This window comes from Cryptomeria japonica, unplaced genomic scaffold, assembly GCF_030272615.1.
Source record: "Cryptomeria japonica unplaced genomic scaffold, Sugi_1.0 HiC_scaffold_457, whole genome shotgun sequence".
Taxonomy (NCBI): domain Eukaryota; kingdom Viridiplantae; phylum Streptophyta; class Pinopsida; order Cupressales; family Cupressaceae; genus Cryptomeria; species Cryptomeria japonica.
Window position 1 is genome coordinate 41144 of NW_026729277.1, and position 16238 is coordinate 57381.

The following is a 16238-nucleotide window of genomic DNA, read 5'->3' on the forward strand; positions in this document are numbered from 1 at the left end:
ATTGGCTTAGTGGGGTTTGGGAAAAAAGTTGAGGATTGATGTTACATTTTCAAGAATGATTCATAAAGGATTATAGTGTTTTTTAAACCCATGCCATGCAAGAATGAGTGCTACAAAAATAATTCTAGAAATGTACAACTAGTAAATCTATTATTACAGTAGTTAATTAGTCTTTTGACAGCTTGAATGAGTATTTTTTTTCTATTTCTATTTTGATATGGCTTGTTATTAAAGACGTACTGACTCAATTGTGGGATTTATTGCCTAAACTCCTTGCCCTAGAGCATAAAGTTCTTCAAGTAGAGGAAACTCAAAATACCTTGCAACATATGGATGCAAGGTTATTAGTTGTTTTTAGGTCACCAAGAGAAATATGGAAAATCCTATAGAAGACTCTATTGTGGCTATTTAAGAATATTTTCATCATGTCAATGTTAATTCTAAAGAAAATATGGGGAGCAAAAATCCTAAATTTGATGTTGAAAGGGATGCAACTATGGAATATATTTTGAAAGTTACTCCAAAAGATAATACTACCATCCCAAATCATTTGCCCAATACAACTACTGGATAGCCAAAGAATAGCTAGCCATTGGCATTAGACAAGATTAGAGATAAGGTGATTAAAGAAATGAACAAAAAAATTTCAATATTTTCATGATCAAGTAGAATCAAAGGGGGTTGTAGTGTCTTTACCTAAAAAGGGTTTGAGCGATAAAGAAGGTTAAAATCTCTCCATTGACAACCATCCATTCTCAAGTGAGGATGAAATATGAGAGGGGCTGATAAGAATGTATCTTCTATGGAGAAGAGAGGAGAGAAAAATAAGAGAAAACACCTTACTAGAAGTGAAGGTGAAGAAAAGAAAAAAAAAAGGGGGGTGGGAAGGGAAAAGAAGACAAAATACCCAAGTGTTTTGACAAATTTAGGAACAACAAAGAAGGGGAGTTTAAATTAAATAAGGAGAAATTTGAATTGCAATAGTTGGAACAATAGGGATGAACTTGATAAGATTTTAGTTAATCTTCAAACTTGACATTACCCATGCAAAGGGAGTTCCTAGATATGTATGTTCTTCATTAATAATTTTGATATAAGGAGCTTAATTGTGGTCTATGGGTTGATCTGGAATTGGTAAGTAAACTGATATTGTTTATACCTGAGGTATGGATGGCTGAATGTATTGACATGTAATGTGGATGTCGTTTCTAATCATGTGGGATTTTTTCCTTATGACAGTAGCTTGGAGCCTTTGTTATCACATCAAATTTGATGTTTGCATTTGTGGATTGGTTTGTCTTCACCTTGGCTTCTTCCTTTTCTTCCATTTCCTGAATGTTGGAGGATGGGAGTAGTTCTTGCTTGAGATGGTGGTCACTTTGATTTTATTGTAGGTATCTTGATGGAGCATGAGATAATATTGGATATTCATGCAGTTTCATGTATGGTTATGATGATGTATTTCATTGATTGTCCCATATGCAAATGTATACAATAAGTGGGATAATATGTTGTAGATGTTGCATAATGTATATAATATTTTATTTATTATTATATGTGTGGTACACCTTTGGGCACCTAGATGGATGTGCATCACTAGGAGTTAACATTATTGGGGCCACTTTATGTGTTGTATATAATATTGAAAAAAAATCTAATGTGGGTCTCACATTGGAGAAATGTATTTAATTTAATACTAGGAAAATATTAATAAAGTGAAAACTTAGTACCCAATATTAAATGTGGGGTCAATGGTTTTTTAAACTCATGGTTTTGATTCACATGATATGCTCTACCAGTCGGTTATATTTATATGTGACATTGATTCTATATAAGCAAGCACATGTTTAGTTGTTAAGGGTGGTTGGATGAGTGAGTTGTTATTATTGAGTCTTTATGAGGAGTGCATATGTCAAGCTTGGCATGGGATGTGTAGATTCATACTTGGACACATGGAGAATGTATTGAAGGGCTTGATGTTTTAGAAGTATTCATTGTAACTTTACAAGTGTTTTGTGTTGCTTTATTGCTTGATAATAAGAATGAGTATGGATGCTTTTGGAAGCTCGATTTTTCCCTCATGAGAATTTTCCTACAGTATATCTTGTGTTATCTTGTGACTTGTATATTTGTTTTGGTATAATTGTTATTATGTAAGTTTGTATGCATGCTTTTCTCTCATAGCTTATATAGAAAATTGATTAAATGAACTGAATTATGAAACATAATTTCCAATTCGTATTACAATTGGTGTCAATGACAGGGAATGCTACAACAATGAACGGATTTTTGTTTAACATGCATGGCTCTTTTTGAAATTACAGGCCTTCCAGGACAAAACGATTACAATTATGAAGTGAGATTTACATCTTCCGCACAGGTAAGACTACCGTAAATAAAAATATATAAAATTGAACAGGCAAGTAATTAATTTATTAACAAAGGAAAGTCCATTAAAATAGTACGAGACGTGCTATTATTATTGTAATATAAATTTATTTATAACATAACAATACGATAATACATAGACAAGCCGAGGCTTCTGCGTTACACCGATAACAGCATCGACGAGTAAATAGTTCATGTATCCCGTCGTCTCTCTCATCAGCAAAACCAACAAGTACTAATACTACTATTGCTCATTACAATCTAAACGACATCTCCTTTCCTTATAGTCTATATATTCTCCGCGGACATTCTATCTGCAACAAGAACAAAAAGAAAACTTAGTTAGTGACCCATTTAAGAGATGGAAATATAAAATGAGTTGAAACGGAATTGTGAACTTACAAAATGTCTAATAAGTAGGATGAGGTGGAGGAGAGTTATGCATGGGAGGAGGATTGTACTGTCCATGCTTTGGTGGGGGGTTTATTATAATAGGCTTGGGAGGAGATTTCTTCAAGGGAGGATGCACTTCACCAGGATCATTGAATAAAGGAGAGCCTGGTTTGTGATAGAGAGGAACATTAGCAGGAGAGAATGGTGGGGGTTTGTGGAAAGGTGGGGGCTTTGTAATAAGGGAAGAAGGGTGGGGCGATTGTGGGTTTGAAAATGTAGGAGGGTGAGCGTCTTGCATGGGGGGCTTCTTCTCAAATGGGGACTTCTGAATTAAGGGAGAAGGGTTGTGTGGTTGTGGGCTGTGAAGTGGTGGTGGTGGGAGCGTAGGAGGGTGAGCTCCTGGTAAAGGCTTTCCATTTTGGTGGAAAGGAGGAAATAGCCTCTCCGAAGAGCACACTGACACAAATGCCAACAACAGGATAGGTAGAAGTGATTGATGAAGAGCCATCGCCATTGTTGATAGTGAATTGAAATATTGCGAGAGTTGGAGTATTTATACACAACCAGGTGAAGGTGAGCGCAATAGAAACTTCCAATTCACACTGCTTATAAGAAAATTAATGGTTGTACGTTGCGTGAATGACAGAAAAGGCAAGATTTGCGAGTACGAGATTGTCCACAAACTTTACTTGTTTTCAGACGCATGGACGACAAATTTATTGTGTTAATCAGGCATCAATTAAGGAGTTGGATTAATATTTCGGCGGTTCTCAAAGTCCAGATATTTTGGCATTTTCAAGAGTTTAGATGCGACATTAGCGTCTCCTTTTGAGAAAGCTAAGGAAGTCTCACATGTGAAGGCAAACTGAAGAAATTCGGGGAAAAGGATATTCAACGTCTAGCCATGTGAATCCGCCTACAACAACGTTCGGAAAATATTTACCTGATTGTCTAATAAAGTTATTCTGAATCCTTTCCTTATCTTTCACATAGTAAACCGATATTTATCACATTTATGTTATACTAATCGTTCATAGTATTCCACCTTGTAGGCTTATATTCAAAGTAATAAATAAGTTTTCTCAAAAAATAAATCTGTCATTTTCTTTGTAGTCGACTTTAGTCTACATCATCCTTCCCGTGGGCTAAGTTTAGTTTTAAGTTTAATTCAATAAAATGTATGTAAGTACAATAAATTAAGAATGGTAAATAAGAAATTAGTGTCAATTGTGTGATTAAGATGTTTTGTTGATCTTGTGTACAAATGTACATCTAACAATTTAGGATTAATTTAAAATTACAATTTTTTTGTAAGTATGCATTTATATTGTGTATTTTATATATTTTAGTCTTTTATTTTAGTTGGTTGACCTTCACTTCTTTGTCTTCTAATATTTGACAAATTAGTGGTATTTATAAAAAACTTTATTAGGCTAGTAGTATGTTAAAAGGAGATATATTTTTCTAAGTGAACCCTCAAACATATGTATGAATAATTAAAAATAACAAGCTTCTATCACACAAATGCATTTTCATTAGCATTTTCATGCCCATGATTTACCATTGATAACTAGTCTAAGAATACATGAAATGAACTATTTTGCCCGCCCATGTTGTAAAATTTTGAAAAACTATGCCTAAGTCTTTGGCTTTTTGGCTAAGTCCAGTGGTTATTAAACTTTAGTTGGCTCCCAACATGGTTTCCACAACCTTGCCATGCCACAATATGGTTTTCATGACATCCCAAAGATTTTCTTGTCATAAGTTTCAAAATCTCTTACAAAATGATTTTCAAAGGTTCGAAGTGATTTTTAAACCACTATCTGGTCCCAACATAAGTTTGGAAAACTATGTTGGCTTGTGCTCGTAACTCCCAACTACTCAGAAGAAGAAGTGCACATTCTCAATGAAATCTCAGAAAGACATGTCTTTTGACATTGGAATTTGATTATGGAACCAATATCAGCTTTGACATGTCAACAACCCCACTCTCAACCATATGAATAAAAGGGAATTAAGAGGCTATGGTGAAAAGAAACCAAGGACTCCACATGAAAAATTCTACTAGTTCATAGGATTAAAAGATATCCCTTTCAAATTTCCAAGTCTATCAAGTTCAAATCAGAATCCTAACATCCTACTAATCAAATCCAACATATATCTACATTTAAGGAGCAAAACATTCAACCATGCAAGTTTGGTCAATTATATCATGTTTCTTAATGTTGAAACAACACACTAATATGTTACAAGACTTCACTCCATCACATTAAGCCTTGTGTAAGATTCCATGAAAGGGTTTCATACTTGAGGTAATATCCTCTCAATTCAACATTTTATTACTTGTTTAGTTTATATCCTTGTAAGGGCACGCACCCAAAGCTCATCATTAGCCATTGTATAAGTGGAAACACTAACATGGGGTTTGACTTAGGAATGCCCTTAATGGCACAATATTTTTTTTTTATTTTTCATGTGTGTGGATGTAGATCTTATAGTGGGAATGTTATATATAACTCTACAACAGATGGTGATAGACTTCAAAATTTGAATGAATGAAAAAGCTTCACACTAGGGCACTTAGTGCTCTTACTCTATCATTTTGAGATGGATTTTTTGCAAAACATCGGTACATAACCTTATAATTATTTTTTCAATCATCTACAATGATTTCAAACACCTTTAGACTAGGATGCCCAACACCCCTCTCTAACACAGTCTACTCCAAATTTCAAATCTAGATTCTTCTTTGTTTGTCTTGTAGATTTGTCTTGTTTCAATATTTCATAGTGTATCTTTTATTTACTATTAATTATAATCATTTTTTTTCATCATTTACCTATTTCATCTGCACACACTTCACTATCTCATTTATTTTGCAGCAAAGGAACTAAATCAAAGTTCCTAGCCCTCCTTTTAGGACTATAGTTAGGCCTATTCATTTTCCAATGTTATGAAAGGAATTGGAATATTTAGTTTGCATTGATTGACCCAAGATCCCATATTCCAACATTTCACTTTCACATCAGTAAATTTATCCTCCTTCAAGATTGAAAAAGACTCTTGATATCAACTCCATTTCAATTGTAATATTTTGATTTTTTTATTACCATCCATATTTGATTATCCTTCTTTTAATATCATTATCTAATAGTTATTTTATTCAATATTTTATGGAACCACTTGAAAAAAGTCACCATTGCCTTATATCCTGATACTTGAACATTCCACTTTGATAATGAAAAGAATAAATATTCAACTACATAGAAAATAACAATAAGACCAACTTAAGTGTTTGTCCCACATGACTATAAATTGCAGATTTCCTATTTATAAATAATTGATCATTTTGTAGGCAGACTTTGTAAACTCTCATGCAACCAAATTTTGACTAAGACGAATGGAAACACATCTTATAAATTAAAATCAATATAGTATATCTCCAAAGAAAATAAATCCTTTTATCTTCTTTTGATATTGCATCTCACACTAAAGAAAAATTATTTTCTTATCATTGCCTTTTAAAAAATGCCATATAAATTTTCAAATGAGCAACATAAATTTTTGATCAAGCGGACACAGCAAAATAAAAAGTATATCATTCCAAACCATCTCTACAAAGGAACATACAATAACATATCACAATCATGTGTATGGGAGAGGATCCAGTTCTTGAGCACATTCCAATTGTTGTGTTGGTAGTTATTTATTTAATACCCATAGTTGTTGATTTATGTCCAATTTTTTTTACAACATTGCACCAATAGTTGTGAATTTAATACCCATAATTGAATGAAATGTACCCTTAGTTGTAAGAGACAACCAATCATGTGATGCCACATCAACTACACAAGTATGGGGGCCCCTTATGCATGACTATTGGTCTCACCTTTTTTGGGGCTTTTTTGGACACCTTGACAAAAAGCATGGTGATGTGGCATCATATTTGATGATGTGGTCCTGAAACCTTAGTTATAAGAATGGACTTGCCAAGTAAGTTGCTGTAAAAAAATGGGAGTGATTTGAAATTTCCATGCAGAATTTTGAGAAGTGCGAAGTTAGGGTGCTCAACTATTGGGTCCTCTCCCTTAGTTAGTATTTATTCTCTTGATGATTTGTAATGTAAATCTCCCTTTTTGACCTTCTGTGTCCCTTGGTTTTCACACATAAAATCAATTTCCCACAAGATAAAGGATGAGTGGATGATCTAACCATTAAAAACTCTTTTCATTGAAATGAATTTTCACTTTATAAGTTGATTTCCTATGTGGCAAAATGCCTACACTCGTTTAGCTAATAAGGAAAAAAGAAATCTACTATTAATTTAAGAAAGAATATAAAATAGTAATGGAGGAGGATTTATCTTATTACATTCATTTTCCTTATTATATTTTGAGAATATATTGTTGTATAAAACAATTTCTATCATTGTCTATGATAAATAATTAATTGCATAAATTAATATCCATAACCCATTACTAGGACTATCATTTGCTTGCTTAATATGACAAAAACAATTATCATATAATTCTTAAAAAGTTTATAAAATTTTAATACTCAGAAACAATCTAAGAATCATACTGTTGTTCAGTGTTTGTTACAAATGCTATCACTTATGATATAAATGTACACTAGTATACCTATATTTTAGAGAATCTATGTAAAATTCATCGAGAGATATCAAATTCCAAATATTTAACATTCATAAGTATGAATAAATCATTGTATTCAATGCGACAAATAGGAGCTACGCAAGAAAATACTTGCAACAATCAAAAGATTCACTATAAATATGTTATTAGAGGCATTATGCAAGAAGATGAAAATAACTCAACACATGTTTCATAAATCATCATATTGATAGAAGAATATGTATTTACATATAGCATTTTTGAATGAAACCTCACATAATATCCCACAATTCATAAATATGAATAAATCACCATGCATTCTCTTTGACAAATGAGAGCTATGCAAGATAATACTTGCAAGAATCAAAAGATTCACTATAAATATGTTATTAGAGGCATTATGCAAAGAGATGAAAATAGTTCAACACATGCATTATAAATCATTATTTTGATAGAAGAAAATGTATTTGCATTAAAACTCTTGTAATATAAGATATCTTATGTGTGATCCTAGTTGATGTTCTAGCTTCCATTCAAATAAAATAAATTAAAATATTAAAAAATAATTTATAAAGAAGTAAATTATAAACTTATAATTCACATAGCTGATATGACAAAGAAAAACACACAAGCTTCAAAAAAATGGATAGCAGAAGAACCCCCAAGAGGGAAACTATAAAATGGACAGTTTTAAACCCATTCAAGAGCAAATTATTAGCTGAAATTGTAGATTTAGATTTAGTGACTAACAGGTATTGATGCAAAGCGAATAGCAAAGGGAGCCCCACTCGAATCATTAAATTTCATCTCTGTGTGCATTAAATACCACTGCACCACATTACTCTGCCACGTCAAATTTTTCGTAATAAGCATTTTTTTTGTTTACGGACAATATTGATCCATCGATCCCATTGTAGATCGCCTCTCGACAAAAAACTCGAATGGTGTCACAATAAAGTAAAACAGGTGAAGGCGAGCGCAGTAGAGGCTTCCAATTCACAGTCCTCAGCAACTATATTTTACAACAAATAAATGAATAAGAAGACTAATGGCTATACGTGGCGTGCATAACTGAAAAGCCAAGATTTTCCTGTCGGAAATTGTCCACAAAGTCGACTTGTTTTCCACGCGTGTACGACAAATTTATTGCGTTAATCAGGCATCAAATGAGCTAGAATAATATTTCGGTTGTTCACAAAGTACAAATATTTATATTTGGCACTTTGAAGAGTTTCTCTAAGAAGAGGAAGTGAGGGAGAGGGAGAGGGATATTCAATGTTTAGCCGTGTGAACGCAAATGGTCCGGATCCGACTTGAACGCTAACTTATTATAAAGTCTTGCCTTTACCTTGTAGGCTACTATTCAGTTATTGGCGTATGTACAATAGTCTTGGCTTTCCTTCTTACTTAGAGCGTTATTCTTATGTACAATAGTCTTTCTTTACAATCACGATGTTATTAGAGATTGCTGATTAGTACGGCCTATGGTTGGTTCAACGCTTTCTATAACAATTTCAAAGAGTTTCATGCATTTATGGTGAGTTTGCAAATTTCGTATAGTAGTGTGGTGGGAATGGATTTGTGGAACTTCCTTTTTATTTTATCCTTTTGTGGTCATAGCTCATTTTTCATTGATGTACTTTTCATGTTTGTCTAACATTCAGAATTCCTTACTTTCACATGGATAACCAAAATTAAAATAGGGTTTGTGATGTTTACCTGCCCTATTATTTATTTTTCAGCTTTATTTATAATGGTGAATTCAATCGTTAATATTGATGGGTTGATTTTTAAATGTTTATTGTTGAGTGGTTTAATAGGGTTTGGGGAAAAGGTTGGGGATTCATGTTACATTTTCAAGAATGATTCATAAAGGGTATTTTGTCATGTTTTTTAAACCCATGCCATCCAAGAATGAGTGCTGCAAAGTAATTTTGGAAATGCCAGTAACTTTATTTTTAGATCAATTAATTGGTCTACTAACATCTTAAATGAGGAATTTTTTTCTATTTCTATTATGATATGGCTTGTTATTAAAGATGTACTAGCTCAATTGAGGGATTTCTTGCCCAAACTCCTTGCCCTAGTGGGTAAAGTTAGATCCAATTAGAGGAAACTCAAAATACCATGCCACATATGAATGCAAGGTTATTAATCATTTTTTCTCATGGCATTGATATGACAAAGCATATTGTTATTGACCTTGGAGGAAATATTCCAACATAGAGAAATAACCTTATGGGGGGCTCAAATTTATACTTTCTCTACAAAAAACAGGGTCACCAAAACAATAATTGCCCTAGTTTTAAACTAAGGCCTTTAAGAAACTCAATTTTTAGGACCCTAAGGACAATATGGAAAATCCTATGAAAGACTCTATCGTGGCTATGTCACAATATTTCCCTCATGTCAATGTTAATTCTAAAGAAAATGTAGGGAGCAAAAACCCTGAATTTGATGTTGAAATTGATACAGCTATGGAAGATATTTTGAAATATACTCCAAAAGGTAATACTACCATCCCTAATCATTTGCCTAATACCAATACTGGACAACCAAAGAATAGCTAGGCATTAGAATTGGACAAGATTAGAGGTAAGGTCAACGAAGCCAAGAACAAAAACCTTCAAGATTTTCTTGATCAAGTAGAATCAGAGGGAGTTGTAGTGTCTTTGCCTAAGAAGGCTTTCAAAGATAAAGAAGGTTCAAATCTTTCCATTGACAACCCTCCATACTCAAGTGAAGATGAAATATAAGAGTGGTTGATAAGAATATATCCTCTATGGAGAAGAGAGAAGAGAAAAACAAGAGGAAACACCTTAGTAGTGGTGAAAGTGAACATAAGAGGAAAAGGAAGAGAAAATAAGATAACATACCCAAGTGTTTTGATAAATTTAGGAACAACGAGGAAGGGGAATCTAACCTAAATAAGGATGACCTTTATTTGCATTAGTCAAAACATTAGGGGTGATATTGATAAGATTTTAGTTTATTTTTAAATTTGACATTACCCCATCCAAAGGGAGTTCCTAGATATGTATGTTCCTCATTAACAATTTTGATATAGGGAGCTTAATTGTGGTCTATGGGTTGATATGAAATTGGTGTAAGTAAAATAATAATATTTATACCCGAGGTATGGATGGTTGGATGTATTGACATGTGTTGTGGATGCCATTTCTAATCTTGTGGGCTTTTTGGCTTATGATGGTAGCTCAAAGTCTTTATTATCACATCAAATTTGACACTTGTGTGTTTTGGATCGGTTCATTGTCACCTTGGCTTCTTTCTTTTCTTCCATTTCTTGAATGCTAGAGGATGAAAGTAGCTCTTGCTTGAGATGGTGGTCACTTTGATTTTCTTCCAGGTATCTTGATGGAGCATGAGAGCATGATCAAGATTCATGTGGTTTCACATATGGTTATGAAGATGTATTTCATTGATTGACCCATATGCAATGTATACAATGTGGTATAATATTAGGATAATGTGGTGTACACCTTGCGTAATGATTAGAAGATTTTATTTATTATTAATTATATGTGTGGTATCTGGGAGTAAACACTATTGGCACCATTTTATTTGTTGTATGTAACATTAAGAAATATATTTATTGTGGATCTCACATTGGAGGATTGTATTTAATTTAATATTAGGTAAATATTAATAACTTACAATAAAAAATTAGTACCCAATATTAAATGTGGGCTCAATGGTTTTGTGAACTCATGCTTTTGATTCATGTGATATTCTTTACTAGTTGGTTGTATTTACATGTGAGGTTGATTCTATATAAGCAAGCACATGTTTTGTTGTTAAGGTTGGCAGCGTGAGGTGAGTGAGCTGTCATTATTGAGTCATTATGAGGAGTGTATATGTCAAGCATTGGATGGGATGTGTGGATTCATACTTGGGCACATGGAGGATGAATTGAAGGGATTCATGCTTTTGAAGTATCCATTATAACCCTATAAGTTATTTGTATTGCTTCATTGATTAAAAATAAGATGCAGTATAGATGCTTTTGGAGGCTAGGTTTTTCCCTCATCAGAATTTTCCTATAGTATCTCTTGTGTTATCTTATGGCTTGCATATTCAAATGATATTGGAATATTAGTTATTATGTAACCTTGTATGCATTATTTTCTCTCATGGGCTATGTAGGAAATTGATTAAATGAAATGGTTATTGAAACATTATTTCCTAACATCCTTTACTCAAAAAAAGGTGGATGAAAAATTATATAGACAACTTGTTGGGAGTTGCTTATATCTACTATAACTAGACTAGAAATTTCATATGTAATTAGGATTATATCCAGATACATTGTGGATCCACACATTGAACATTGGAAAGAAGATAAAAGAATATTAAAATACAGTAAAGGTACCTATTAGCTTGAAATTGAATGCAAATATGGAGGAAAGCCTACTGTAGTTGGGTGTATAGATTCTGATTGTGCAAGTGATATAGGTGATAGAAAATCAACCTTAGGATACATCTTTCATCTTGGATCATAAGCAGTTTGTCAGAGTAGTAGAAGAAAATTAATAGTCTCGCCATCATATTCAAAGGTTGAATATATTGGTTCATCAAAGGCATCTCAAGAAGCATTATGTCTTAGTAGACTACTTGAAGAAACACAACATCCACAAAATTTTCCAACTATTATATTTTGTGATCCTAAAACACTATCAAGCTAGCAAAATATCTTTTATATCATGCCTGGTCTAAGCATATACAAGTACATCATTACTTTGTTTTTAACTTGATTGAAAGTCAAGTGGTGGAGATACAATTTTTTGGAATGAAATATCAAATTGTTGACATACTTATGAAAGCGCTACCTATGATAAAATTTCCCAAACTTAGATACTTGTTATATCTCAAGAAAGTTTCTATATATTTATTATTTTAAATTATACTCTCCAAATAAATATTTTGTAGGGATGTTGAAATAATAATGTTTATTTTGGAAAGCTCTCGAGAACTTTCTAATTTAACTTCTAGAAAACAACTATCCAACATAGAGAAACTTCCATTAGTTTCTAGGTTTTTCTTTTTAGAAGTTGTTTTAGCCATTCTATTATCTTCTAGAAATCTAAGTGAGGCCAATAAATTCAATGGTATCTATGTCATCATTGAAGAAAGAAATAATAGCATGCAGTTTTGTAATATATAAATGGTGACACTTAAGAATCATACTGTTGTTCAGTTTTGTTACAAATGGTGTCACTTATGATATAAATGTATAAAATGTTGAGAAACATGTGTCTCAACCTTGCAGTCTTTTTCTAGAAAATTCCAGAATTTGTTTGAGGTAGTTTTCCACATGTTTATGCATTGGAAAATGGTTAGTGAATTGTTAAAAATGAGTCTTGTCCATAGTAGAATATAGGTGGGCCATTTTTAGAGCCTTAATGACTCATTTTGTGACTTTTAAGAGGGTCTAAGCTAGGGGACAAAATTATGGACGGGATTACTATTTTAACCTAGTTGTTTTTCCATTTTGGAAATGTAAATGTCAAAAATGGGCACCATGTGGCATGGTGGTTAAGCCCATGGTTTTGTAAAACCACAAGTGGTTTCTAGGTTGTAAAATCACTATAAAAGGAGAGCTTGGGGAGGAGTTTGATAATTGAGTTTTTGCATGACTGGATGCTAGAAGGAGTCTCTCTGAGTTCGAGTTGTGGTGATGTGCTCCTGTAAGAACTTGCATTGCAAGTGTATTGTAATCAGCTTGATTTGATAATACATTTTGTGAGTTTTGGAGGGTGGGGTTTTTCTCCTAGAAGGGTTTCCCCACGGTAATCACTGTGTTATGTGTTCATTGCTATTTTGTTTATGCTTTATTGTGCATTTCTTGATATCTTAGTAATATTTAAGTTGAAAGTTGCATAACTGTCCTCTCAAGATTAGCATAGGAAGCATTTCCGCACACCTTTTCTTCCTTACAAGTGGTATCAGAGCCTGGCCAGTTTTGGTTCTATTTGTTGAGTACGGGGTTTTTTGAGCTAATCAAGATTTGAGTGGAAGCTTGTGCAAAGTTTTTCATTTTTGTGTTGCAGGATTGAAAAGATGACAAGCATTTTAGGGAGGATTGATGTAGAGAAGTTTTCTAGCACAAACTTTGAGATGTGGAAGCTGAAGATAGAAGATTTGTTGATTGATCAAGATCTACGGGATGCGATTGATGAGAATAAGCATAGGCCCACAGATCTGACTTTAGCCGCACAATATGATGTGACTAATAGAAAAGCTAAAGGTCTCATCAGATTGTGTCTTGCAGACTCCATTCTGATAAATGTCCATGAAGAATCTACTGTAAAGAAGCTTTGGAAGAAGCTAAGTGAGATCTACCCAGCGAAATCACTTGTGAACAAGATCTTCTTAAGGAAGAAATTGTATTCTTTGAGAATGGAAGAAGGTGGACGAATTTCTGAGCATCTGGAAAGCTTTAATATGTTGGTAACTCAGTTGACCTTTGTTGGGGTGCTAATGGATGAAGAAGAAAGATGTCAAATCTTGCTATGTTCATTGCCAGACTCATGGGACAACCTTGTGATGGCCATAGGGAGCACTGCAGTCATCTTGAAGATGGAGGATGTTGTTGGTTCTCTACTTTCTGAGGAGATGAGAAGGAAGGTTTCTCTAAATGCCAAAGAGGCTCTGAGTGTTCGAGGAAGACCAAAAGAAAGAGGCAAGAATGAAAAGCAGAATGGCCGTTCTAAGTCCAAGAATAAGGGGAGATCAAAATCTCCTGGTAAGTCCAAGGTAATTTGCTGGAATTGTGGAAAGCCCAGACATTTCCGAAAGGGCTATAAAGAAGAAAAGAAGAAAAAGAAGAAGAAGCAAGATTCTGATTCTGAGTCCGAGAAGGAAGATGGAGATGCTTTCATCGCAGCCTTGGCCACTCGTGCAAGTGACAATGCATGGTTAATAGACTCAGGGGCATCTTTCCACAAGACTCCTAATAGAAACTAGTTTAGTAAGTATGAAAATTTTGATGGTGGTAAGGTGTATTTGGGTGATAACTCAATACTTGATATTGTTGGTCATGGAAGTATTCGTGTGAAATTTTCTGATGGTAGAATTAGAAGATTTGATGGTGTCTTGCATATCTTGGGACTAGCAAGGAATTTGTTATCTGTTAGCAAGCTAATAGATGCGAGTGTGCATGTACAGTTTTCTAAAGCAGGTGTGAAAATGGTAAGAGGTGCTATGGTGATAGCAAGAGGAAGCAGATTGGGTACACTGTACTAGCTTGATGCATGCACAGTTGAGTACAATAGTACTTCTGATAAGATTGTGAAAAAGACTACTCAGTTGGAAAAGGAGAGGGTTTCTCTTTCAACAGATGGTCATGGTTTTTGGGTACCCAAGGGTGCTCTGTCTACCAAATCAAAGTTGCCTGCAGAGAAGACCATGTTATGGCACTAGAGACTTGGCCACATAGGTGAGAAGGGTCTACGGACCTTGAAAAATAAGAACCTTTTTGATGGGTTGAATGATTGCAATCTTGAATTTGATTTTTGTGAGCATTGCATCTATGGTAAACAAAACCGCATTCAGTTTTACTCGAGTTCTCCTAAGTCTTCATGTATTTTGGATCTAATCCATTCGGATGTATTTGGTCTAGTTGATGTTCCTTCTATTGGTAGATCAATTTATTATGTTTCTTTCATTGATGATTTCAGTAGAAGAACATGGGTTTATTTTCTTAGGAGTAAAACTGAAGTTTTCATTCGTTTCAAAGAATTTAAAGCAATGGTTGAGTTGCAGATTGGAAAGAAAATAAAATGTTTGAGAATTGATAATGGTGGTGAATTTTGCTCCGATGATTTTGAAACATTTTGTAAAGATTGTGGTATTAAAAGAGAGAAGACAACTCCGTAATCTCCACAACAGAATGGAGTTGCAGAAAGAATGAACAGAACCTTGATGGAGAAGGCTAGGAGTATGCTGAGTGGAGCTGGACTAGAACAAAAGTTCTGGGCTGAAGCTGTAGCCACTACCTGCTACCTGATAAACAGGTCTCCTACATCAGCTCTTGTTGATAAGACACCAATGGAAGTGTAGTTGGGCCACAAGCCTTCACTTAGACATCTGAGAGTGTTCGGTTGCGAAGCATATGCTCATGTGCCAAAGGAAAAGCGAACAAAATTGGACAACAAAGCTGTTAAATGTATTTTCATTGGATACAATTATGGTGTAAAAGGATACAAGCTTTGGAATCCTGTTGAACAAAAGGTATTTTATTCAAGAAGTGTTATTTTTAGAGAAACTAAGCCTTCTTCTGTTATAGTGCAGCCAGAACAAATAGAACAAAAGAAAGATGTGATTCAACTACCTGCTACACTGGAGAAAGTTGAATTGAGGCCCTTAGAAAGACAAGAAGTCAAGGAGAGCTCTATGAGTTCTGAATCATCAGAGGAAGAAGAGGTACCTGAAGCTGAACCTGAACTAGATCTTGCTCGAAGGTCTACTAGACAAAGGAAACCACCTGAAAGGTATGGGTATTCTCCTGATGATTGGAGATGCATATTTGCATTGAATGCTAACATTGATGAACCGAGATATGTAGAAGAGGCTCTTGGTATGAATGATTTAGAGTCCTAGAAAATAGCCATGGATGAAGAAATGGCAGCTCTTAAGAGGAATGAAACATGGGACCTTGTACCATTGCCTGAAGGACGAAAGCCTGTTGGTTGTAAATGGGTGTTCAAGAAGAAGATGGGTTCAGATGGAAGCATTGAGAAGTATAAAGCATGTTTGGTTGCAAAAGGTTACTCTCAGGTTGAGGGAGTAGATTATGGAGAGATTTTT